Source organism: Buteo buteo, chromosome 2, assembly GCF_964188355.1.
Source record: "Buteo buteo chromosome 2, bButBut1.hap1.1, whole genome shotgun sequence".
Classification (NCBI taxonomy): Eukaryota; Metazoa; Chordata; class Aves; order Accipitriformes; family Accipitridae; genus Buteo; species Buteo buteo.
Window position 1 is genome coordinate 24,806,360 of NC_134172.1, and position 27,279 is coordinate 24,833,638.

The window sequence follows — 27,279 nt, forward strand, 5'->3', positions numbered from 1 at the left end:
TTTGTCATAACAGATGAGAGGTGTTAAACATATGCCTGCTAATGCTCCTTCACGTTAAAGATCAGCAGAAGGATAGCAAATAATTTTGAATCAAGAAATAAGCAGAAAATGTTCTTTTTAGTAGGACTGTCCTTGCCATTTAAAACCTTCACTTATGTAACATGATGATCATGTTAGCCAAGAGGTTGACCTACCACAGGACCCTAAAAGCCACCTGGGAAGCATGAGAAGTGTATGGTAGCTTGTGGGACCACGTCTACAGATGCTATTGGGTTGCTGCTAGTAACTTAGGTAGCCAGTACATCCAAATATTTCCCTACTGCTTTGTGCTCCCTGTAGTGGATGAATCTGAACTCTTTTGTATGGCAAATAGGAGGCACGTTTTCAGGGATTCCCAATGAGACAGAATTTTAAAACTGACTTGGACGTCGCCCTTGCAGCTTCCAAATATAATTATGCCAAAAGCTGGAAAAAGAAAGCATCAAGCTCCACAAGGAAGAGAAACCCTCCAGCATAGAGATTAGTCCCTGCTGACAATGAAGATAGGAAGAGACAAATTATAGCTTGACAGGGAATGGCACAAATGAGATCAGGATATGCTGATGTCTGTTTTTTGCTTGCATAATGAGTTTCCTTCCCAGCTGACTTTTTCTCCATCAGGTTGAGAAAGAAAAGGAAGGTTTTGATGTATGGTCTGGTTTTCCACAGTCTAAAGGACTGTGGAAAACTAAAAGGCAAAGCAGCAGAACAGGAGGGAACTGGAAACAATTAACAATGCTACCAATGCGTTTAAATTAAGAATATGTTTGGGAGTTTCTGCATTTGGGGTATTTTCTTTCTGAAGCAATTAGTTGACCAGCATTTGCCTAGCACATGACATGTTCCTTTAGCTTAATAATTCCTTCTACTGCATATGATAAATGGCTCATCTGACCACTCACGTTATTTCTTACTGAAGTACAGAAGTAGGATGCTGCCTTAGGTTAAGAGACAACAACCAGTCCCATTGATTTAGTCAGTAAGTGCTGCTTAACAAGTGCTTTAGGTTGGTCGCATTAGCATGTGGCCTGTGTTTCTCTGAGTGTTCATGTATGTAATTAAAATTCTTAATAATAGTAAGAAGGCTGCTACGGATCTTAAAGCCAACATTCTAGAAATATGAATCCCTTAAAAGATTTATACAAATTTTTGGGGTTATATTTAATTTTATGTTCACAAAGCCACAATTTTTACTTTCATTTGATGAATAAACCAATGTTAATTTCAACTCTCTTCTCTTGTTTTCACAATGGTTGTGGTGGGTTGACCTTGGCTGGCCACCAGGTGCCCACCAAGCCACTTTCTCACTCCCCCTCCATCAACAGGATGGGGGGGAAAATACAAAAAAAGCTCAAGAGATCACTCAGCAGTTACTGCCACAGGCAAGACAGGCTCTACTTGGGGAAGATTAATTTAGTTTATTGCCAGTTAAACAGACTGGGATAATGAGAAATGAGAACAAATCTAAAAATGCCTTCCCCACACCACTCCCTTCTTCCCAGGCTCAGCTTCACTCCCAGCTCTTCTAGGTCCTCCCTCTGAGCAGTGCCGGGGGATGGAAAATGGGACCTGTGGTCTCTGCCGCTCTTTCCTCCTCACACTCTTCCTCTGCTGCAGAATGGGGTCCCGCCCATGGAATAGAGTCCTCCATGAACTTCTCCAGTGTGCGTCCTTCCCATGGGCTGCAGTTCTTCAAGAATTTCTCCAGTGTGGGTCCTTTCCATGAGGTGCAGTCCTTCAGGAGCAGACTGCTCCACCGTAGGTCCCCCACGAGGCCACAGGTCCTGCCAGAAATCCTGCTCCAGCATGGGCTCTCCATGGGGTCACAGCTTCTTTTGGGGCACATCAGCCTGCTCTGGCATGGGGTCCTCCCCGGGCTGCAGGTGGAGATCTGCTCCACCGTGGACCTCCCTGGGCTGCAGGGGGACAGCCTGCCTCACCAGGGTCTTCCCCATGGGCTGCAGGGGAATCTCCGCTCCGGTGCCTGGAGCACCTCCTCCCCCTCCTTCTTTACTGACCTGGGGGTCTACAGGGTTGTTTCTCTTACATGTTCTCACTTCTGCCTCCCAGTTGCTGTTGTGAAGCATTTTTTACCTTTTCTTAAAAATGTGATCACAGAGACACTACCAACATTGCTGATGGGCTCAGTTTTGGCCAGCAGTGGGTCCATCTTAAAGCCAGCTGGAACAGGCTCCATCTGACATGGGGGCAGCTCCTGGTGTCCTTTCACAGAAGCCTCTCCTGCAGCCCCGCGCTACCAAAATTTTGCTGGGTAAACCCAAGACAACGGTACACGTAATATGTTAGTGTTGTGATTTAACCCCAGCCAGCGACTAAGCACCACGCAGCCGCTCACTCACTCCCTCCCCACCCAGTGGGATGGGGGAGAAAATTGGGAAAAGAAGTAAAACTTGTGGGTTGAGATAAGAATGGTTTAATAGAACAGAAAAGAAGAAACTAATAATGATAATGATAGCACTAATAAAATGACAACAGTAGTAATAAAAGGATTGGAATGTACAAATGATGCGCAGGGCAACTGCTCACCACCCGCCGACCAACACCCAGCCAGCCCCCGAGCGGCGATTCCCCGCCCCCACTTCCCAGTTCCTAAACTAGATGGGAAATCCCATGGTATGGAATACCCTGTTGGCCACTTTGGGTCAGGTGCCCTGGTTGTGTCCTGTGCCAACTTCTGGTGCCCTGGCTGGGCATGAGAAGCTGAAAAATCCTTGACTATAGTCTAAACACTACTGAGCAACAACTGAAAACATCAGTGTTATCAACATTCTTCACATACTGAACTCAAAACATAGCACTGCACCAGCTACTAGGAAGACAGTTAACTCTATCCCAGCTGAAACTAGGACAGTTAGAAAAAAATAAATCTCTGAGAGGATACAGTCAGAAGAACTGATTAAAAGGTCTCACTTTCCTACAAATAACCAGCTTTTTGTCCCCTGGACTCCTCCCCCCCCCCCTCCTCCTCCTCGAAATAGCATTGCTGATGGCTAAAATAATATTTAGGTTGATATTTGGTTAGCAGAATTCACAGTGGGAAACTGCAGCACTGCTCTGGAAATTCTTCACATGGCCACGGGCACTGCAGGCACACACAACTTTTGCAATCGGTAGGGATGGAAACATCTACAACTAGCTGCTTCACAGCTCTTTTCACTTGTCCTTTTTCCCCAGAAAATAATTAACCTTTGGCTAAGATTATGTGAAAATGTAGCGAGATGTTACCGGTTACATTGGTTGCTACTGAGCTCCTGTTGCAGAGACATGTACAGATCCTTCATTCTAATGCTGCTTTTGGAAAATGTATGTTTTTATTGCTCATCAAGAGGAATGTTGTAATTAAAGGTGTAAATGCTGTACTTCAGCCTTTATTTTCCACTGGCAAGAAGAGATGAGGGGATTGTGCAGAGCAATGAAGAAGGCCAACATGGTTAATCTTATCTTCAGTTTGGGCAATGTAGTAATTTATGATGTAATGCATCACAACCAGTCTTGCTTCCACTACTTATACATACTATCTAGTAGTTCAGGGGAACTTTTCATTATTTTACGCTGGCAGCATATCATACTTCTACCTTGTATTTCTATTCTACATCATATCACCTTTTTCTCCATATGGGTCTTCCCTTGGCTTTTCACCCCTGTACTGGGTCTGGTTAGGTTGGAGTTAATTCTCTCAGTTGCAGCCAGTATGGTGCTGTGTTTTGGATTTGTGACTAAAAACCTGTTGACAACACACCAGTGTTTTGGTGAACACTGCTTGCCCAGCATCAAGGCCCTCTCTTTTTCCCACTCTTCCCCACCAGCAAGTAGGCTGAGGGTGCACAAGAAGTTGGGAGGGGACACAGCCAGAACAGCTGACCCCAACTGACCAAAGGGACCTGAACTGACCACATGACATGACGTCATGCTCAGCAATAAAAGCTCGAGGAAAGGAAGAGGAAGATGGGGACATCTGTGGTTTGGTGTTTGTCTTCCCATGTAACCCTTACAAGAGCTCAGGCTCTTGCCTTCAGGAAGTGGCTGGGCAACTGCCTGTCTATGGGAAGTAATGAGGAAATTCCTTCTTTGCACTGCTTGCACATGCTGCTTTTGCTTCGCCATCAGTTTGCCTTCATGTCAATCCATGAGTCTTCTCACCTTCCTTCTATTTTCTCCCCGTCCTGCAGGAGGGGGAAGTGAGCAAGTGGCTGGGTGGTGCCTAGATGCTGGCCGACAACAACCCCCCCATCGTTCTCCCTTCAGCCCTCCACAGCTCTCCAGACTCCTCTTTCTTTCTGCATGTCAATCTCCCTGCTACCAGCACAATTACAGTTTCCTTTTTCCATTGCCACGTGCAAAGGTCAAAGCTTAAAACAAACAGATAAGGACTGCTCAAGCTGTGTGAAAGCTGCTTCTACATACTAAAAGGTGGAAGTTTGCTCTCTTTAATAGATTGTTTATCTCAATATCAATGCGACTTGGGCAAGTGCTCAAGTGCTTTTCTGAGCCAAGGCTTGCATTCATAATTAAATTTGAAGACATTTCTAGTTGCAAGTTGTTATTTTAGCTTGGAGAACACCTTCATACTTAAACACAAATCTTGAGAAAAACATAACAAAACACACTTTTCATGTAATTAAGCTATCAGAGCCTTTATATTTATAAATAGACAAAAGGCATTTTAGGTTGCCTAATCACACTTCTGCATGAGCAGAATGAAGTTGCCTGCTGTAATGCATACAGGTAGATTGAATGATATTAATGAAAACAGTCATCAAAAAGGGAGGTCTCTTTTAAACTGTTAAAAATAATTTTACTAACTGTCTACAGCAGTTCAGCTGATGTTTGTCAGCACTTTTAATTTATGTTTAGAAACATGAGTTTCACTGCATAGAGCTACGTGATCCTGTGGTTTTCAGAAATCAGCAGGAACAAATGAGGAATCGTCTCTTTCTGCAGGCCAGACAGTAGCAGCTGCAGTCAGCGGGGCCACTGAAACTGGATCCCCCCAGATATTTTTTTAAAGGTGACTGTCAAGGCACCATCTGAGATGGCTTCAGACTCTGGAACAAGCTCTTCCACAGCTTGCTCCAAAGCACTCTGAATTTGGTGACCTTCTGGGCACATTACAAAGGACATCTGTTTGACAGGGCTTTGATGTTAAGGGTGAAGGCATTGGACAGACCTTTCTGGATGTGCCTGGCTGGATTCCTGCTGAATCGATCACTTAATTCTGCTGAGATTCAATTTCATTGTTAATCGTGTTAGAGCACCTCAAATCTGAGATAGGCATCTTCTGGGTTTTTTGTGGTTTTTTTTGTTTGTTTTGTTTTGTTTTTTTTAAAGTGAATGGGATTATCTTGAGTGTTTAGCTGAACCTGAGTGAAAATAAATACTGTATCATCTGTGTATCATCTATTACTTTAATGTTATTTTCATCCTAAATAGATGAAATTACAGGATTAATTCAGTTTTCTTTTTGACATGCCTCAGAAAACCTAGTTGTTTTGCAAACTTTAAACTTTGAATAAAAGAACACAAAGAACTTTGTTGTTTACTAAACTGTTGAGGAAATAGGAAAACTTAAAATCTCAAGCTGACATTCAAGACACTGTTTTCAATTCAGATGAAAGAAAACACTTGGTACCACATTAAAATGAGAAAAATTAAGACTGAAATCAATATTTTAGGCTTATTAAAACAGCAGAGAACTTGTTCCTCACATGTACAGCTAATACCTATTAATATGGAAACGCTTGGGTAATATTTTTTCTGGTTTTAATTAATGTCCTGCAGTTTTTCTCTGTATTGCATTATCTGTTCTCATAGGTTGTCCTTGGCCCAGATCTCACATCACTTTGAATTTAATAGAACGCTACACATTCTTGGTCTAACAATGTTAATTATGATTTTATTTTTTTTAAAGCTCATTATATTAACTTGGTAGAGTAAACCTGAAACCCCATAAATGCTCTAAGAGGCTGGTTCCCCTCCACTTGAGTGGCGATGTCCTGAGGGACGTTTAGAGCAGTGCAGATCAGAGCTCTGCAGATGTGAGTACCAGCCCGGACCTGCATCCTGCCATACCTGGAGCCTTTGGTGTGGGAATCTATGTTAACACTAAACTTGCGAATCCCAGTTTGTAATACATTTTACAAGATCATGTTCCTACAGAAAACTCAAGGGAGAAACAGCTCCTTATTTGGTTGTTATTCACTCTTCCAAGTGTGTAGGCAGGCCAACAGGGGTGAAGAAATAATACTGTGAGACTGTGAAACCTCAGGAGCTGTGAAGTCCAAAGATACTACTACTGCCTTAAGAAATCCCTAAACCACAGATATGTGGGGCTGGAAGATTACAGGGGGAAATATTGTTATATCCTTCCTCTCTTTTTATTCTCTGGTCGTTCATTATGAGCCGTTGTCAGAGACAGGATGGGATGAGATGAAGCTTTGATCTGACCAAATGTTGCCATTTTTGTTCAATTGCATTGTGTAAGCAGATGCTGGCTGTTGCTCTAATACCAGTGTACACTGATGAAACTGCATAGATTTTTTTGTCTGGTAACCTTGTTCTGTCATTCCTTATACTGTTGTAAACTTAACCTTTTATCATAATTTGTATGCATTGCTTGAACACATAGTTGGGCTCATCATTACACTGGGTATATCTTTTTCTTCTTCTGTATAAGGTTGTGACTCTTCCAGGTAAGAATGGTATTTTTAGTGCATGCTTTCTTTCAATGCATACTGTAATGTGCCAAGGTCATCTTTATTACAAACACTGCATAATGCTCCTAAAATAGTCTGTGTACATTTGTGCACTCACGGATTTTTTTTGCAAAAAGATTGCTTTGCATAAGTCTGTAAAGCATCAGCATGCAACAATCTTTTACTTGTGAAATTGCCTTTCCCTTTTCTAGTCATCCTTTTGACACATAAAAGATCATTTTAGATTTTTTAATAATTGCGCTGCACCATTTACTGCAGCCTGAACCATTTCACCAAATAATAGTCAACTTTTAGCAGTCTTCAAAGGTGATTTATGAAATAATAGTTTGAATGTTCTTTGCATTTTGCAATTTATCTATTAATTCAGAGTATTTTATTTTTATTCATTCAGAGTATTTTTATTTTATTTAGTTTTTGTGCTTTAATCCATTCATCTACCCACTTAGTACATAACAGGCATTTGTTCATTGTCAAGGAAGTAACTATAAACTCCAGGATTTCTAAATACATATTGGGCCTCAGAAACACACCTGTGACCACAACTGATTCCTGGGATCCAGTGCCTAGAAGCTAATAACTCGTAGCATCATGTTGGCACAGTATATAGGATCTTGTAACTTTGCAAGGGATTAATGAAGGCCTCTAGAGATAGCTGTCATGCTTTAACCCCAGCCAGAAACTAAGCACCACAGAGCCACTCACTCGCTCCCCCCCCACCCAGTGGGATGGGGGAGAAAATTGGGAAAAGAAGTAAAACTCATGGGTTGAGATAAGAACGGTTTAATAGAATAGAAAAGAAGAAAATAATAATGATAACACTAATAAAATTACAACAGTAGTAATAAAAGGATTGGAATGTACAAATGATGCACAGGGCAATTGCTCACCACCTGCTGACCAACACCCAGCTAGTCCCCGAGCGGTGATTCCCCGCCCCCACTTCCCAGTTCCTATACTAGATGGGACATCCCATGGTATGGAATACACCGTTGGCCACTTTGGGTCAGGTGCCCTGGCTGTGTCCTGTGCCAATTTCTTGTGCCCCTCCAGCTTTCTCGCTGCCTGGGTATGAGAAGCTGAAAAATCCTTGACTATAGTCTAAACACTACTGAGCAACAACTGAAAACATCAGTGTTATCAACATTCTTCACATACTGAACTCAAAACAATAGCACTGTACCAGCTACTAGGAAGACAGTTAACTCTATCCCAGCTGAAACCAGGACAATAGCAAATGCCAAAAAGGCATAAGATATGAACTGACTCGTACTTGTAAAGACGTGGACCAAATTTTGCCCTCAGAGTGTCCTACATTATAAACTATAAGGCAATCACCTTTCTTTTAGCTGTCATTGCTTTCAGATTCAAACACCATGAAGAAAGTGAAGACAATGGCTTAGGGCATAGATCTGGTTTTAATACAGCTGACATCTGTTTTTTTCCCTAATACTTCAGTATTAAAAAAAACCCCAAACATTTGTTGTTTTAGAAAAAAATAATGGAAAATGGGTTAGAATTGGGTTAATCAGTGATTCACTAAAATCTGCCACTGGTTATAAGGCAATTTTCTGAACTCCTCTTGTGTTTAGATTTCTTTGCTTGGTCTTGTCATTTGCAATGGTGCAACCTGCTTTGAAAGGGAAAGAGAATATGTGACCAGGACTTACAGCTTGCTTCACAGCATGCTGAGTCACAATGCTGTCTTTTATAACAGCATTGCCTTTGAGACATTCGTTTTTTCATCTGCAGCAGTTTCCATTAATAAATTACTTAAAAAAAAAAAGTGAATTTGTGAAAAGGTCTTTTTGTGCCCTGTAATTATCTCATAGAATTTAATCTGTGAAGGTACTGACTAAAATGCTTAATACAATGAAGTAGAAAATGTTTAACTTATGCTCATTTTTAAAACAATCTGTTTTCTGATACTTATAATAATGATGAGGTGTATTTTTAATATACCATGCATTGTCCATGCTTGAATATCCTTTCTCTAACAGGACCATTATTCTACCTATAACTAGCAGAATGAGTTTTTTTCACTTGTAAAAAATTAAATTGTTACTTTCTAGCTCCTATACCAAAGGAAAAGGCCATAGAATTTATCACTTTTTAAACAATAGACCTCTGTCTGAATTGAAATTAAAAATAAACAAACCACCTCTGTGAATTTCTGTCATGTAAATTTTGATTTGGCACTTTAAAGGCTGGCTACATAACTTTCATATTATGAAAACTCCCTACTTAAAAGGTACCTATTTGTATTACAATAAATGCTTAGCCAAGTGAAGGTTTTACTAGCAGTTCTACTATAATGGGGTATTCTCAGAAAGTTGTAAATTAAGTTTCCTATATCTTTGAATGTGAGAATGCAAAATATGACACCCATAATTAATATATTTTGTTTTACATAGGTATAATTACTGAAATCATCTTCAGATGCTGTTGGGTTCTGCCTTCAGACTGAATTTTGCCATGTAACTCTGTATGTGACATCATCCTTCAGCACTTTTTGGAAGACAGTTACTTCATTGGTTGTTGTGGTGATAGTTGATTTCTTCTTCCCTCTGGACAAAGATCATTACAACTACCTTCTCTGAGCTCCTTCATTCCAGGAGGCTTTTGCATTGAACAAGGAAAGAAAGCTGTAACTGAGTTATAGTTGCTATCATCTTTATGTTCTTTCACATGCCATTTAACGGGCAGTATCACAAGGCAGTCCTTCATAGAGTCTGGCTCACCTGGGATTTAGTCCACCTAATCTACATTTTTATTTTTTTAGCTACTGTCTAATTACGAAGACTGCAAGCTGAAGGCAGGATAACCCAAACAGAATCAGTTTTCCCATGTTATAGACACTACTTGTGTGAGTTGAAGACAGAAGATAAGAATTCTTTAACATCATCAAAGTTTGGTATTGGAGAGAGGATTTTACTGTCTCATTAGCACCTGCAATGATTAATTCATTGACTACCTTGAAAGATGTGGACATTGGAAATTAATGTCCATAGAACCTTAAACAAGAAAGCTTTATGGGACTAGTGGTAGGCCATATTTTTAGAAACCCAGACTTCACTTCCACATGCACAATCCTGCCCATTAAATCACTACAGCACAGTTATTATCACTAATCTGTGTTTATGCAAGTAATGCCGTCTACCCAACCAGGTTGAAGAGGCAGACGAAATATTCTATAAGCAGCGGCAGAAGTCTTGCAATCGCTAGCCCTTGTTCTTGCGGGGGACTTCAACTTACCAGATGTCTGCTGGAAATACAATACAGCAGAGAGGAAACAGTCTAGGAGGTTCCTGGAGTGTGTGGAAGAAAACTTCCTGACACAGCTGGTGAGTGAGCCAGCTAGGCAAGGTGCGCCGCTGGACCTGTTGTTCGTGAACAGAGAAGGACTTGTGGGTGATGTGATGGAGGCCGTCTTGGGCACAGCAATCAGGAAGTGATAGAGTTTTTGGAGAAGTAAGGAGGGGGGTGAGAAGAACTGCTACCTTGGACTTCTGGAGGGCAGACTTTGGCCTGTTTGGGGGCCTGGTTGACAGAGTCCCTTGGGAGGCAATCCTGAAGGGCAGAGGGGTCCAGGAAGGCTGGACATTCCTGAAGAAGGAAATCTTAAAGGCACAGCATCAGGCCGTCCCCTTGTGCCAAAAGACGAGCCGGTGGGGAAGAAGACCGGCCTGGCTGAACAGAGAGCTTTGGCTGGAACTCACAAAAAAAAAGAGAGTTTATGACCTTTGGAAGAAGGGGCAGGCAACTTAGGAGGACTATAAGGATGAGGTAGCACATGGAGAAAATCAGAAGGGCCAAAGCCTAGCTAGAACTTAAGCTGGCTACTGCCGTAAAAGACAATAAAAAAATGTTTCTATAAATACATTAGCCACAGAAGGAAGGCTAAGGAGAATCTCCATCCTTTATGGGATGTGGGGGGAAACATAGTGACAAAGGATGAGGAAAAGGCTGAGGTACTTAATGCCTTTGCCTCAGTCTTTAATAGTAAGAGCAGTTATTCTCGGGGTGTCCAGCCCACTGAGCTGGAAGACAGGGATGGGGAGCAGAATAAACCCCCCATAATCTAAATGGAAATGGTTAGCGACCCGCTACACCACTTGGACACAAACAAATTTATGGGGCAGGATGGGGTCCACCCAACGGGAGGGCCTGGTGGAAGTGCTCACCAAGACACTTTTAATCATTTATCAGCAGTCCTGGCTAACCAGGGAGGTCCCAGTTGACTGGAAGTTAGCAAATGTGACATCCATCTACAAGAAGGCCTGGAAGGAGGATCTGGGGAACTACAGGCCTGTCAGTCTGACCTTGGTGCTGGGGAAGGTTATGGAGCGGATCATCCTGAGTGCCATCACACAGCACGTACAGGACAACCAGGTGATCAGGCCCAGTCAGCCTGGGTTTATGAAGGCAGGTCCTGCTCGACCAACCTGATCTCCTTCTATGACAAGGTTACCCGCTTAGTGGTTGAGGGAAAGGCTGTGGATGTTATCTACCTGGACTTTAGTGAAGCCTTTGACACCATTTCCCACAGCATTCTCCTGGAAAAACTGGCTGCTCATGGCTTGGATGGGCATAATCTTGGCTGGGTAAAAAACTGGCTGGATGGCCAAGCCCAAAGAGTTGTGGTGAATGGAGTTAAATCCAGTTGTCAGCCGGTCACAAGTGGTGTTCCCCAGGGCTCAGTTTTGGGGCCAGTTCCGTTTAATATCTTTATCAATGATCTGGACGAGGGGATCAAGTGCACCCTCAGTAAGTTTGCGGATGACACCAAGTTGGGCAGGAGCGTTGATCTGCTTGAGGGTAGGAAGGCTCTACAGAGGGATCTGGACAGGCTGGATTGATGGGCCGAGGCCAATTGTATGAGATTCAACAAGGCCAAGTGCCAGGTCCTGCACTTGGGTCACAACAACCCCATGCAGCGCTACAGGCTTGGGGAAGAGTGGCTGGAAAGCTGCCTGGTGGAAAAGGACCTGGGGGTGTTGGTCAACAGCTGGCTGAATATGAGCCAGCAGCGTGCCCAGGTGGCCAAGAAGGCCAACGGCATCCTGGCCTGTATCAGAAATAGTGTGGCCAGCAGGAGCAGGGAGGTGGTTGTCCCCCTGTACTGGGCACTGGTGAGGCCGCACCTCGAGTGCTGTGTTCAGTTTTGGGCCCCTCACTATAAGAAAGGCATTGAGTTGCTGGACCGTGTTCAGAGAAGGGCAATGAAGCTGGTGAAGGGCCTGGAGCACAAGTCTTCTGAGGAGCGGCTGAGGGAGCTGGGGCTGTTTAGTCTGGAGAAAAGGAGGCTGAGGGGAGACCTTATCACCCTCTACAACTACCTGAAAGGGGGTTGTAGCAAGGTGGGTGTCAGTCTCTTTTTCCCAAGTAACAAGTGATAGGACAAGAGGAAATGGCCTCAAGTTGAAGCAGGGGATGTTTAGGTTGGGTATTAGGAAAAATTTCTTCACTGAAAGGGTTGTCAAGCATTGGAACAGGCTGCCTGGGGAAGTGGTTGAGTCACCATCCCTGGAGGTATTTAAAGGACATGTAGATGTGAGGGACATGGTTTAGTGATGGCCTTGGCAGTGCTAGGTTAACGGTTGGACTCGATGATCTTAAAGGTCTTTTCCAACCTAAACAACTCCATGATTCTACGTTTCTATGAATGCACAACTAGCAGCATGCAAAGCTTGCATGCACCAGTAACTGCATCTGTAAAGTTGTTCATGCACCAACTAAGTACTGAAATCTGTGGGAATTAGATGCACAAACTGCTTCAGCCTCACTTTAAGTGAAAACTACGCAAAAATTGGATTAGTCTTGTCAACAAATATTAGCAATTACATTTGAACTTTAATAAAGCTATAATCTAGTCCACAGAACTGTTGCATGTATTCCGTGACTTTTAGTAATTAAGTGCAGTGCATGATGACTTAATATCATCTGTCAAAATCAGTAGTTTTTTATTCCATTATTGCCTATTCCTGAGCATGTCACATTATGTGAGGTGATGTTCAAGCACAGAATAAAGAAAACTCCTCACTCTGAAATTCCGTCCATTTCTGTGTAACACAGCCACACAGGAGAAACTGCAAGGAAACAATGAGATCATGCTGAATGGCAGTAATCTTGGCATACCAGCAATTTAATCTAGATAAAGTTATTTTCCTATGCACTCTGACCAAGTTTAGACAAAAGACTGAGATGTATTCAGTGAAGTAACTTATAGGGAATTGCTATGGTGGCATGAGTGGTAACATAAATAAAAACACAAGTCTTTTTTGGAAATGCAGGTGGGCACTGCGTTTTTTCTTTGCATGCAAAGTTTATTGATCTATAAAGGTAAGCATGAAACTTCAGTAGATATTGTGGAAAGAGAAGAAAAAGAGAGAAGGATTAAAGAAATATTGAAAAGGTTCATTTGGACTTTTTAGGTTAGATTCAGAAGTAAGTGTAAGAGACATTCAAGAAATAGAAATCTTTGTGCCCAGTAATTACGACACACACAATCCTTGTGCAGACCAAGTCCTTCTTCTATTCACCCAGTAGGTAAATGCTCAAGGAGTTATTATCTTTTTTTTTATATCCCTTTGTCTAAAACAGTATTTAACTCTTTTGTCAAAATGCAACTGAGAAGCTGAAAGACATCATACCCAGAACATCAAATAGACTAATGGCTAAGGCTTGTTCCAGCAATGTGATATGGAAGGGTGAAACTGATTTTCTGTATATGGTAGATACTTATATGCTGGAGAAGATTCACAGTTGCTGAACTGCAGAGCCTGCTTTCACTGCTGGGTTTGTAAATACTGTTTAAATCACCTTCTCAACTTAGCCTTTTGCTTTATTAAAATGTCTAGTTGGGAGCATGCTTTCTCCAATTCAAAATTATTTCCTTCCATTTAAATGTGTTGGTTGTGTTTTGTTTTCTTTAAATTGCTTTTCATCGACCCTAAACTGAAATTAGTTGCCTTCTGTTTGTTTCCCTCACTGAACAGAACAACCAGCTCTTCTTAGAAGTCAACATTTGTATGATGTTTCTCATCCATATGAGACATAAACAAGGTAGTGATAATCCATGAGGACATGAGAAAGGAGGATTTAACTTATGTTTGAGCATGGAGGGGGAGCAGTGGAAGGAAACCAAGAGCTAAAGCTCAGCGAGAAAAAATAGCAGTGTTTCCAGAGGATACGAGCAAGACAAAAAGGAAAGAGAATCTGAGTGACATGAGATTTTAATGGGTGAACAAGAAAGGCTGGGCTTAGTGACTATACATAGCAGGAGTGGTCCAGATTTATGTTCAGTCAATGCATAAGGAACATGGGAAAGTCTCAAGGTCCCAGTTATGCATGGGAAAGAGAAGGGATCTGTTTTCCCTTTCCTGTGTTCATAGATTGCTCTTGCATGCTACTTAGTTCAGCTGTACAGGAAAATACCGGTGAGTGGAGATTTACAGAAGCTGCACTGACAGTTTCTGGCCCTGGTTGTTCTTTTTCTGTGAGGTTGTGAGTGGCTTTGGTTAAAGGCATGAAAGATGCTTGAATTTTCAAAGCTCTGCAAAATAAACATAGAGAGCTGCTAACAGCATTTGTAAATTAAAGATTACTTTAATCTTCAGTGACAGATTTATGAAATATTGCTTTAAATTCTGCTTCATGCTGCACAGCCATCTGAGTTTATTTTGGAGACAAAAGCAATTTAAAAGAACCCATAGATTACTTCGGCTACTGAAGAGTATAAATTATCCCTAACTAAATTTTGTCGGTAGAGTATGTTTAGCTATTTAGATAAAACATGCTTTTTGACATTTATTACAGAATGATCCCTTCCCATAGACTGCTAGTCACAAAAGGGGGACATAGGATGAATCATTAAGGGGCTGGTAATGTTTTTGTTGACATAAATGATATTGGTTAAGGATGAAAAAATTAGGCTTTTTTGTTTTGGTTTGGTTTTTTTTTTTTTTAGTATGGTACAGTACTATGCAATCAGACAGCAACACATTCAAATTCCAATGGTAAAAATACTGTAAACATGTAAAAATGCATCTTGATGTGGCAGATGCTGTTGCTAAATATATATTTACTAGGATGCAGAAGAAATCCTTCTGAGGTAAAAGCAAGAAATCTCTTGCCTAATTTGAATGCCTAGAAATGAATCTTGCCCCAAATTCTTCACAAGTCAACAGTTTTTGAACCCATAGTCTCAACAAAATGCTATTTCCAGTCCCAGCCTTTTGTGGAGATATATTTTTCAGGGTAGAATTGAGATTTACACAATTGATTTTGCTTTCTCACATAGATAACCTTATTATCCCCAGGACTAACTGCACAAATTAATACATGAAATGAAATATTTTTCACCATCCAAAACATACCTGTTGCAAGTGTCAATAGTATGCACCGCTATGCATGCACCAAGAAACCTGTGAGTGAACCCATCCTGGGGACATGCACTGTTTTGCTTACAAGCTGGCGGGACCGGACTCTCCACGAGTCACTCATGTTTCACACCCCGGCTGCTGGGAGTACACACCAGACACGTCCCCCAGCCCTTGCTGCAGGTATGGCTCCACTTCCCAATTTATCCCACTCGCCCCAGAGCATCTGGAAGAACTTTCTGGAACAGGTGCATACCATCAGTGTCCTATAGGGTCCATCTGTATCTGTCCATACGCTTTGGCTGGAGACAATAGCTAACCTAGATTTGCTGCTGTCTGGGCTGAAGAAAGAAGCCTAATGCAGTTAGCAAACTATTAACAAGCTGTTAGCAAACAGTTCCCTTTATTTTATTAAATGTAATTACATACCATATTCTTTTTCCTGATCCTCATTCTTTTAGACTCAAAAGAGAAAAAGAAAAAAACAATAACTCCTTAAAAATTATATAAATATATTCCCTCAAGATCATGCCTAATGGGTGTCTCTGCAAATTGCCAGATGTGAGTGTAGACAGTAGTTACTGTCTATGAGCTCTACCTTATTTCTGTTTATGCAAATGAGTAGGCATATAAAGATGGTTTTGGAGTGAGAAAGGAGAAAAACCATTTCTAAAGCACAGCTGATTCTCTAAGATATTTACAAATTCATACTGTCTCTAACCATGGTTAGAGAAGATTGCACTGCTCAGTCCACTAAGTTCAAAATTTCAGGGTTCTTCTATTTTCAAAGTACAGGTTGGGTACACTGCTCTCCAGCTGAAACAGCATTTCCCTAGTTTCAGTCAAGATTGCCCTCTTAAACAGTAAAGCAACTAAAGAAGACTATGGTTCACTCCTCTGTCCCTTTACTTTCCAGTTTGCTAGCTCTCATGCTTTTACCGTAAGATTTTCAGAGCCGCTGTTCTTTTTGGTCTCTGCCATGAAGCTTTCTTGATTTGAGGGAGTCTGTTCTTCATAATGACATATAGAGTAAATAAGTACGTAGTTCACCAGCTCTGCCTTCATACACGTGCAGGTTCCGTTATGTGTCCACTGCTCTTAGCAGTGGATAGTAGCTCTCAAATAGCCTTGGAGATCCGTAACACCTGCATGTACAATGCAGATGAGGATGCCTGGATCTTGAACATATTATTTTTACTCAATCACTTTTTAATTTCATTTTGCTGCTTTACTTCCTCTCCTTGCTTTCTCACTGAGCTATATGTTTTCTGCTTGGAGCTGGAAGGGGCCACATATAAGCAAGAGATGCCTCAGAAGTTGTCCCTCTGGGAGGGCCTCCGTTGCTTGTGTGTGGCATGGCACCGTCAGGCTCTGAGCCTTGACCAGGGTGTCTCTATGACACTGTACTATGAATGGAAAATTATAAATTACTATATTTACTATAAAGCATCATCTAGTAAGCTGCATGTTGCTAACAAAAAGTGCCAACAATTACCCAACACAGCACTTCAGGACAATTCATCAGGGGCTTTGGTTAAATTGAACCCAGTTTTCAGTAGGAAATTCGGTCCTTTTTCAGTGCAGGCTATTCCCTTGCTAAATTTATTTCTTTATTCTGAAGCTTCTTTCTTTAATGTCATTCCTTTTCTGTGCAGGAGGAATCACACATAATGCTTCTGCCCTTGATTTTCCAGTTTTGCATAGCGCATACAAAAGCCACCTTAATCCCATTAATATTCATATTCATATTTTGTACCTGACAGAATTGAAGAAAACAGACTAAAGAGTTATTTGGTTACCTTTGAGATTTCTACTTCTTCAGTTTATAAAAATGTATCCTTTCTAATGACTGGTTGAGTATGTGTAGAAACTCAAATGGTGTACAGTGGGAAAAAAAGCAATCTGAAGTCCTACCACAGTTACAGGGTAAAAAACCCTCCTGTGGTACTACTAATATTGCACACTACTTTTTCAGGCAGAAGGCTTCCTGACGTTGTTCCCTAATTTAAACCAGGATGGTGTCTCGTAATTCAACAAGGCAGAACTATTTCTGCAACAGAACTGCTTCAATTTCACAAAAAAAATTCCCACCACCCTCTACAGCTCTCATCTTTATTAGTACACTGCCTTTTAAATCCTCAAAACACTCCTGCATACTGTGAACAACCACTTAATTTTAAAAGCGCAATATAAAGTGTAAATAAATCCATATCCACTGCATAATGATACTTTACTGTCAATTTGAGTAAAGCAGAAATCTAATCTTCACAATCAAACAGTTGTTGAGCTGCCTAACACAGTGGCATCCTGTTCTTGGCAAGGGCTTTGGTCATCTTGGTAGTAATAATAGCATTAAGGCTTAGCATATGTGCCAAAGCAAAACTGTAGTAATACGCAGTTGCTTTTGTGCTAAAATATTTCTTTAACTAACACTAAAATTATATAAGCCTTATAAACAATCATGCCTTGTGTTCTTAAAATGGTATTTAGCATATTTTTGTCAAAGAAGTTGCACAAACACTTATTATATTAAGGGTTGCAACAATCAGTCTTCAAAGAGTGTCTTGGGATTCGTTCATTTGCAGTAGGTGAGCTCAGGAGGCCCTTGGCACCTTCCCTTGGAGCGTATGTGCAGCTCATCAAAGCAGTCATTCAGACGTACTGTGTTTCTGTGGGGGCAGCGATGGGAGGTCTGCACACTGCTTTTCTAGCTGTTATCAGCTGCAGCTCTGGGACACAAAGGTCTCTAAATATGTTCTGCATTTTCCCTTTGTAACCTCATGCTCTTTGGGTCTCATCTTGCTTCTTCAGTAAGTAATTTTAATATCGGTCTTTGGATTTCAGACCCAGAATTCTAACAAACTTTCAAAGAGCTTACTGTATCAAAATCCTTCCTGAATTATCTCCCAGTTTGACTTATCACCGAAACTTTTATTTATTTCATAGAAATTAACAGAATTTTCTGGAAACCTGTGCCAAATGCTGGTCTCATGTTGAATCTATTCCCATGTTAATTCTAAGTGGTATTTCTCCACTGTAACTGAAATAGAATTTAGATGAAAGTACCAACTCTTTCTTAGTCCACTTAAGTAAAAAGTAAGAGTGATGCCATATCTTTTTTAGTGGTGCATCAGAATAAAGGGATGATACGTGAATCCTATTCTTTCAGAGCCGTGGTAAAGAAAAGACTTTTTATAACTGTCTACAGATGAAGACATAAGTCTCTTGACCTTTAAAAACTGATAAAAACTTCAGTGGCATGATATTTTAGACTGTGTCTTAAGTTAGTACCAATGTGTACCAATAATAAAAAAGAAAGCAATAAAAGAAATCTACAGGATCTATAATTCCATTTTGAATTACAGTTGGTGAAATAACTTGAGTTGGCCAACACAGTACAAACATTTGTGTTGAACATCAGAAATATTTTCAGCAAAAAGGTGGATATATATTTAAAAAAAAAAGTATAATATAATATATATTATTTAATTTTGACTGTTCCCAAACAAAATGTTTTGTTTTGCTTTGGACAAAATTCATTTTAAAAAGATATAACATCCCCAAAGAAATGAAACATTTTGTTCAGTTCATAATTAAAATTTAAGTATCACATAAAAAATCAATTTATAGATAGGCTGCTGCTCCAATTTGCTACCTAATATTTTTCACTTTCTTGAAAGTGGACTGATGTTGATGCTTTCTGCTTCATCCTTCCTCAAGACCTTTTAGGATGAAGTTTGTGGGAACTTCTACTGAATACTGTATAAAAATGGGAAAGAACTTTAGGATTTAGCTCACTTCTTCAATCATCAAAACCGTAATTATGTAACTTGTGTTGTTTGATGCTCACCTGTGGTTGCCAGAGCTGCAATTTACATTAGTGTGGGGGGTTTTTTTGTGGTGAAGGAGAGGCTGTGCATTTTTTTTCTGAGATGAGCAACTTGTGTAACTCATGAGAAACTGCTGATGCAGACAGCTTAGCAAGTTTCAAGGAAGTGATTGCATATTTATGTGGAATAGAAGAACATTCACATTTGCATTAGGTAGGATATAAATAAATCTGAAGGGCTTGTCTTCCCCTAATTGTATAGCATTTTAACTTTATCAGTAGAATTTAAGTAATATAACCCTCAATTTAGAATGCATGAAAATCTCGATGTAAAAAATAAACAGTATCTATTTCATGGGAATAATCAAACCCTTAGTAGTCTCCTTCTCAACCATATACCTGTGCTCATGCATATGATCAAATAATTTATAATTCTCAAGTGACTAGATTAACAAACTACTTGCCATGTCTGTAACTGACCACGTGTATTTTTGTAGACCACCCAACTGCAGAACACAAAAGTATTAAATTACTTCAGGTCATGATACTGACAGAGTCACAGTCACAAAAAACCAAGACTTACCTCCAAATCAGCTGGGTCTTTTAATGAAGACCCTAATATTAGTTGAAGGAGCTGTTGCTTTATCACAAAGCATGTTCCTTCTGAGCTATGCAGCTGGCACAGGAGTGGACTTCTTGAGCCTGTTCAACAGTTCAATGGTGAGGGCCATCTGTATAAAACAAGAAGAGTTTTGGGAAGACACAGCAGTTGTATTCAGCACCTGATCAACTGGCATCCTTGCCTTTGCTACAGATTTCTGACACAAAACATGTCCCACTTCACTACTATAAATCCATTGATATGCCATTAGTTTCAGATGAGGAACCACAGCAAACATCCGCACATCAAAAATCAGTGTTATATTTTGCGCTTTCTTCTAAACAACATAAAAAGATCTCTGGCAAATATTTTCTGAAAAACAAGCAGCAATGTTGAAAATGTAGTGTGTAAAAATCACACTATGATGAAGAATGCCCTTTTGTAATTAGACAATTAAATGGCTTATGATGTTAATTTATTTTTAATATATATTATTTTTGCTGTTAACTGTGGTTTGTAATTTTAAAGAGAGACTGGAAGCACTTGGATGTAAACTTTATTGGCTAAATTTGTCTGGTTATTCTTTGGAAACATTTTTAAAATAAATAAATGCAGATTCAGCCTCACTAAGTTATTTTATAAATATTTGTAGATTGCAAAATTATTCAGTATGTCAGAACATATTTTGATGTGAAATGTTTTGTTATGATAGCAATGAAGTCTGCAGAATTTCATTTAGAAACTCAATGAATATAAATCTTTTCTGAATCTGTGTATTTTCTGGAATTTTTTGGAATTAGGAGAAATTAAACCACATTATTTATGGTATGAGGTAAGTCACAAGCTTGCTCAGCAACTATCTGTCATTATGAATGCTAGATGTATTACAACTGAAATCTCTGATAGATTTTTACTTCTTTATTCCCTAAGCAAGTGAGTTTTGCCTGCTATACATCTCTGGCAATTTACCTCACGTTTTTAAGAATGAATTGAAAATGAAAGATAATGTGGATCCTATAGCAGCTCTATAATGATATATCAAATATGATTTCAACCTATTACGTATACTTGTTTTCTAAAAACCTTCAACATTCACTATTTTCTCATGTAAAATGAGAACTATTTTAAGAACTTCAAATTTAATTCATCCTCACTTGTGAAGACATACAGTAATTGTTCTGCCTTCAGATACTGTCTACAACTATTACACAGTTCCTCCTCACACTCTTATTGTTCCTTTGGCTTTTCGTGCTATGGAAATATAATTTATTTTACATTATCAGGGGTTGTCTACATGTTTTCAGATCTTGAATCTTAATCTGTTTAAATTAATCTGACTAAAACCAGGTTAACTGTGATCACGTGAACTGTGCAGCCAGTAGATCATGAGGTGTGGTTGCTCCAAGCAGCAAAGGGATGATGTGCAGATGAAGGCAGTATTTGCATAGTGGGACCTAGAGAGACTGTTTCTCCATAGCTTAGGAGCACATCTCACGAGATTAATTTCTCTGTATTGTCGTACTCATTCAATGCAAACATAGCTTCACTGAACATCAAAAGTATCCAGATGGTACAAAACTATCAAAATTTAGGTCTTCATAACGCTCTCCTTTCTGATTGTTTCCATTTCTGTGTTATTGTAAAGTAACCTAGGCTAACCAATCGCACTTATGTTTCAAATTCTCCTTAAAACAGCAAAATAACCACTAGCAAAGAAGATGTGAGGGAAAAAATGTTTAACATTTCCCTTTGAAGTTTTAAATGAAAGAAGAAGAAAGCACAGGACAAGAACCTATCCATGCAGATTCATAAGACAAAGCTTTTGGAAGAGAAGAACAGCTCATCTCCATGATCTGCTGGGCTTGTGCAGAAGGCCCAAATGAGGGCTCCCTTATTTGTCTCTGCTTCAGTAACATTTATTACAAGCAAGTGAACTATACTATAATTGTGACTTAATAAGCGGTTTCAAAGCCTTTTGATGGCAAACATCATCATGGATCTTCTGATGGAAGTCAGAGTGCATGCCTGTGAGAACAATCAGGCCTATATTTGTTACAGACAAAAACAGTATCATCTCTTTTGGTTGGTATTAAGTTCCAGAAGGATCAATTTAGAGAAAGATCATTTCAGGATAATATGGTCAAGAAGGTGGCACCCATCTGACTCTGACAACCATCACTCTGTATGCTTTTGGAGAACTTCCATTATCAGCCATCTCCACCTTCAATGGATATGCAGTTCAGAATAGTATCTGCAGCATTCAGTAATTCAAGTGCAAATTTGAAGCTGCTGCATTTTGAAATAGTGCTGGTTCAGAGACGGTTGGCTATGTCATTACACAGTTTGCTTAAAATAATAAAATAATATGGCACAGATGCATACAATTATTTTTGATTACTTTCTTAAATATGTCCATAAAATTTTACAGTGCCTGTTGTACAACACCCACCATTTTCCTGATTGCTTAATGAATGATCCTGAGTTACAGCACCTCCATCTTGTGGTAAACTTGAGAAATAGATCTTCCTTAATGCTACCTGCCAAAAAGTACCTCTGAAAAAAATTAGGATAATATAGACCTATCCAGATTTGAACTTGGCTCCAGGACCTTCAGGGAGTTTGTTTTAGTGTGGTTTCTCTCTGCCTTTATTTTGCACTTGTCAACTGGGACAGTCCTCTTTGTCCATGCAGAAACTCTGTTTCTTACAGGCTGACAGCAGGAGGAACTTGTCTTCCCCTAAGGAGTCAGGGAGGTACTGTGCTTCTATTAAGTGAGAGCTAATGCTATCAGTGAATAGCAGTATGTAGGCATTGAGAATTTTAAAGGTTTATAAATACCTGTCACAGACGAAGCTTTCGATTAGTATCATTCCATTGCAATTGTAAAAGCTTTTTCTTGAAGCTAAAACATCAAAGCAGTTTTCCACTGCCACTGTTGACTAGGAGCATGAATGTTCATGTGTTTGTCTGTATTTTGGGTTTAAAGTTAAGTTTTATAATTTGGACAAATTTAATCTGAAAAGAGAAATGTTTTTCAAGCCCAAGAAAAGATCCTTCATGACTGGTGCTGTCCAAAACCTAGCCAATGGCTGGTCCTTGTCTGCACTCTTGGTGGCCACCAAGCACAGCTCAGACACCTACACTGGACTATCAGATGATAGTCTAATTTCAAAGTGCATTACTTTTTCTTCTTTCTTTCCATTGGTCTTCCTGGTTTTCTATCTGTGAGATACTGTGTGCTGTGAAGGCAGAAAGTGAGACATTTAGCAGGCAAGTCAGCTAGATGCCAAACATGAAGTTCCTCCCACTTTCTACCCTGATATTGCAGCAGTGCTCTGTTTTACAGGACAGCTTTAGATAATTAGCATCAACAAACCCAGCTCCCTTACTCTCTCCTTGTGTCCAGTGTGCTACAGTCTCGTAACTGTCTTGGATTTACTCCAGTATATTAAATTCTTGCTTGTGGAGAGCTCAAAACTGGGCACAGTACTCAGGTGTGGTCTCACAAGTGCAAAGTAGAAGAAATTAATCACATCCATTGACCTGTTGCCTACAGTCTTGCTAGGAGAGAAGCATGCTGTTAGCCTTCATCGCCAAGGGAAACACTGCTGACTCAATTTCTTCTCTAGGACCAACAGGTCCTTTTCTGGAGAGCTCCTTTTCAGCCTGTTGGTCTCCAGTCTGTGCTGTTGCATGGGGTTACTTTGTATTGGCCGTGGGAGGTTGTTTTTGTCACTGTTGAACTTCATGGGGTTTCTGTCAGCTCATTTTTCCAGCTGTTGAAGCCAGTTTGAATGGCAGTTCTACCCAGTATTTAAATAAAGAGTAGCACATCATCTGGACCAGAAATTATAACTGCATTGTAATTTAAGAACATGAAAATTTCTGTGCTGAGATGTCCAATATCTTCTCTCTGACAATGGTCAGCAGAGAAAGTACCATAAACCAAGAAAATTTAAACTTGTCCTTGGTTCCCCATAAGCTACTGACTCTAGCAAATCAGTTTAGGGACTTCTTGATTTGGTATGTGCATTTTGACCTTTCTCTTCAATAGCAGGAAAGGAACTGAGCCCATTTATATTTTTTGCTGACAAACCTCCTGTAGCAATTAATTCATAATCTGATGATGGATTATGCAAAGAAACTCTTTGTTTGTTTTAAGCTTGCTTCCTCATAATGTTTTTGTTATACTTCTTGCATATTGAGAAATTGGAAAGAATAATTTGCAGCTCAGCTCATGCACCATTCTTACTTCTCTAGTCCCAGTCTATTTCACCTTTGCTTTTAGAGCAGAGTGTGTTGAAATGTTTTCTGTTTTGTTCTTCAATGGTTTCCTAGCAGTTTCTAACATTTGACTGGCATTTCTGACTGTTGCTGTGCAATGAGCTGGCATTTTTGGATAACCCTGTCCAGCAACTTTAACATTTCTTCCTTGAGTGTCAATAGGTAATTAACGAACATCTTGGATGTGTAGTTTGAATTATTTTTCCCATACATGCTATTTTGTGTTTATTGATACTGAGTTTCATCTGCCATTTTACTGCCCTGTCACCTGCAAGGTGTTTCCACAGGTCTCTGCAGTCAGCTTTACTTTAGACTACGCTGAGCAATCCTGTATGAGGAAGGGTGTGCCACAGCAAAGCCTCTATAGGCAAAACTGGATTTAACTGAAACTCACTTCATTCAAAATCATAGGCTAAAAAGATTTTTATCCTTAAACACGACTTCCGACCCATAGCTGCATACCATGGTCCCCACGTACACAGCTCCTGTTTGAGTTTTGGGGTCATGGGGTGATGGAACACAAATCACAACATTTTAACTGGCACGTACCCTGTTTGTATTTTTGAAAGCTGAAAGCTTCTTCCTTGCCTGGATTCAGCATGTTTCCAGCAACTGCCGCTGGCTTCGGGCTGTTCCTGTGTCATCCACACACATACGTGCTCTCTTAACATAGCAGCAACTTCCAAAGCTACATAGACTCGTGAGTCATCTAATGTACACCTGCATATCCACAGCTGCTCCCACAGCCACGGGTGGTTGGAGCAGAGAAGCCCCTGTCCACGTCCCTTCCTGCAGTTGTTCTACATTGCTGGTGCTGCAGCACGTTTATGCTAAGTCCTGGTCAACTGAACTGACTTGAAATCCAGTTTGTGCTCCTGGAGTGTTCCTCAACAACCAGCTTTCATAATACTCATTTCTTTAGCTCTATGCCGAAAACAGAAGGCTGTCATCACAGGAATCTGCTCCTTAATATTGGGTTGCACACTAGCTGCAGAGCTACTTCCCTCCAGGAACTCCAGTCCTGCAAAATGTTATATACAAGTATATATGTAAAATATTATGTATAAAAAAATGTTGGACATACATGTACATGTATGAAGAATCATGCTCAAAGGAGCAGTTTGAAGCAAAGGAGAAAATGTATGTGTGTGGAATTAGAAACTTAGGTAATTTCAAAGATAGCACCCTAGTACTTCAATTCCTTTCATTCCAACAGGACATACAGAATGACAGAAAGTAGAAACTATTGACCATAAAAGTTAATAGCGATACTGTAATACTTTGTATGTTCTATATGGAGCCCTTTTGCATTTATTACTTCAGATTAGCACTTGAACGATGAAACGTAAACTGTTAATATTTCTAGCTGGTTTTATGCCTGTATTACCATTTGCAAATCATAATTTAAAAAATTGCACACCTTTGCCTGCAAACACTGAGTGGACTCTAACGACTGGATCTCAATCTCTGACCATCCATTTTTGTTATCTACATCCAAATAGTTCAGTCAATGCTGGGAAAAAACCCCCAAACAACTCAAACCAAAAAACTTCGATAAGAAAATAAGAATTAATTTCCATGTTATCTCTACCCCTTTTTTTAAAGTCAATTTCCCTAAAATCAGTTTGTTATATACATAAATCCTTAGTGCATTTTGCATATCCTTCATAAAATGCTAATATGTTTTCAGGAAAATTGTATGCCTCATTCAAAAAAAAATTATTGCCCATCTGCATAGGTTTGACAAAATATTTTATTCCCTTCCATTTTCACCTCAGGTTCAATGCCTCTTGCACTTTTAATTAAAAAAAAAACCAAAACAACACAACATTACCATTTCAAATATTACTTAATCTAACACACTGCATATGAAATATGTTTTCTCTTACAGAAGTTAGATTCTACCATGGGGCATTAAAACATAGCACACAGTTTCTCGTCTTGAATTAATTCATGCTTAAGCTCTGGGTTTGCATAAATTATATATAGAAACCACACACCACCAAATCTTGGGAGTGTTAAGTATCTGGAATTTATATGGAGGTCAATGAATGTTCTAACATTTCTGTTTGCCCGAGAGAAGGATCAGGCCATCAGTCTGGAAAACCATTATCTCTTACTGCGCTTTATGTCATATTTCAACTCTAGGTTTACATATGTGTTTACATTATACTTTGTTCTCAAAATCCAAAGGTGCAAAGGGAAGTGTGTTGCCGAGGATCACAGGAGGAAAAGCAAAAATATTGATTGTTTTCTCTCATTTACCTAAAAAGGCAATGCTTTTAGTATTATTCAGCAGTCTTTGGCTCACTTCCCCCTTATAATTGTATCTGTTTCTCATTGTTAAAGATTCCTCATCCAAGCTAGTCTATTATTTCTGGAATTTTTAGAAAGGTTAGTGAGTCTCTGGAGTTGTGATTACTTTTTCTAGCTGACATTTATTGATCTCATTACCTTCATGCTCATATTTCAAAAACTTTTTTTTACATTTTGTTACCATTTCAAAGATGACAGAAATGCTGCAGTGCTCACTGTATTAGAACTGTATGTAATTAAAATTTGTACTCTGTGTTTCATCAGAAATTCACTGTCAAAACCTCAGCATGTGTTGTTTACAAATTAGATTGTTATAATTAGAACAGAAAATGACTGCAAAAATAGAGACTGAATTTATATTTGAAACAAACATCTATTTTACTTCTGCACAGAAAACTGTGACATTTTTGGCCATAAGCAAGTCACTAGAATACCCTACTTTGGATGAAATCAGATGAAATCCAGAGCTGTGCAGGTGCCAGCAAGCCTATGAACCACTTAAACACTCTTTATGAGATACTACAGGGGAGGCAGGAGCTGTGCAATTCTTGTGCCAGCTTTTTATTTGGGAGTGAATTTCACTTTTTGATTTTGCCGCATATTTCCTTCCTCTATTATTAATTATCACTGAAATTTAAGTGGTTACAGCAGTATTATCAATTTTCTTCAAGGTACAAGGAAATTTTGCAATGATTTGAATGGAATTTACAGAATGTCTGAAATGTTTTAACCTATTAAGGAACAAAACTAGGCCATAATACACTCCAAAAACTCTTCGTATACTTGTCTGTTTTAGAGAAAGTATGTAGGTGTCAGTCTTAAAAAGAACTGTTGTTTCACAGATACCTAATAATGTGAAGGACTCCATGTTCAGTAAACACCTGAATTCCAGAGGACACCAGCTGACAAATGTTGCTGCCAGTTTGAAATTTCTCCTGTGCCTTCCATATCTTTCTTTGTAAAGTCTTTTTAAAGGTTGTCTGCAGAAGTATTAACGTGGACAGATGATGAAATGCTGGCAACAGGATACATACAGAACTAACAGGGTAATCTTGTGGCAGTGCATAATAAATACTTCCATGGAAACATGAAGATCTG